At 37.9% G+C, this 625-nt stretch overlaps 1 non-coding gene across 1 annotated transcript; it reads right to left on the bottom strand.

The window, feature by feature from the left end:
* Positions 1–211: 211 nt before the first annotated feature.
* On the bottom strand, positions 212–315 carry LOC113362458. Its single transcript, XR_003365716.1, has one exon. It is a non-coding gene; the product is annotated as a small nucleolar RNA R71 (small nucleolar RNA).
* Between the last annotated feature and the right edge of the window lie 310 nt (positions 316–625).

Here is a 625-nt window from a genome sequence, read left to right as displayed (position 1 = left end):
GAGAACCCCTATACCATGTAAGAGAGTTTGAACAAATTGTCGGACTACAACCTGATCATATGTCCGAAGACTCTTGAAATTGCGTTTGTTTACATTTTCTCTAAAGGAAAGGGCCAAAACATGGTTTTACGGTTTGAGACCACAATCAATCACACTTGGGACAACTCACAATCTATTTTTAAAAATTTTTCCACATCATAGGACCATCGCTATTCGTCAAAATATCAATTGTTTTGTCCAGTTGGATGAGGAAACTGTTTTTGACTATTTTGAACGTTTTAATGATTTGTTGAGCGAATGTCCACACCATGGATTTGAGAAGTGGAGACTTGTCGCTATCCTCTATGAGGGACTAGACTTTAAATCTCGAGCCATGGTTGAGTGTATGTGTAATGGTGAATTTCTTGATAAAACTGTGGATGATGCATGGAAATTTTTAGCTGAGATTGCAGAGAAAACCCGTCACTGGGAGTCCATTAGGGAAACTGAGACACTGTCACATGATATTGGTGGTAATGAATTGAACTTTGGAAATAGCATGTCTAGTCCTTCTCATGTGTATGATATTGAATATGAACCTAATCTAGAGGAACATGAGTTGACTAATGACACCACAACTGCTAAT

Source organism: Papaver somniferum, chromosome 3 (assembly GCF_003573695.1).
Source record: "Papaver somniferum cultivar HN1 chromosome 3, ASM357369v1, whole genome shotgun sequence".
In the NCBI taxonomy this organism is placed as follows: Eukaryota; Viridiplantae; Streptophyta; class Magnoliopsida; order Ranunculales; family Papaveraceae; genus Papaver; species Papaver somniferum.
The sequence above is the reverse complement of the archived record's forward strand: the minus strand, read 5'-3'. Positions and strand labels throughout refer to the sequence as shown.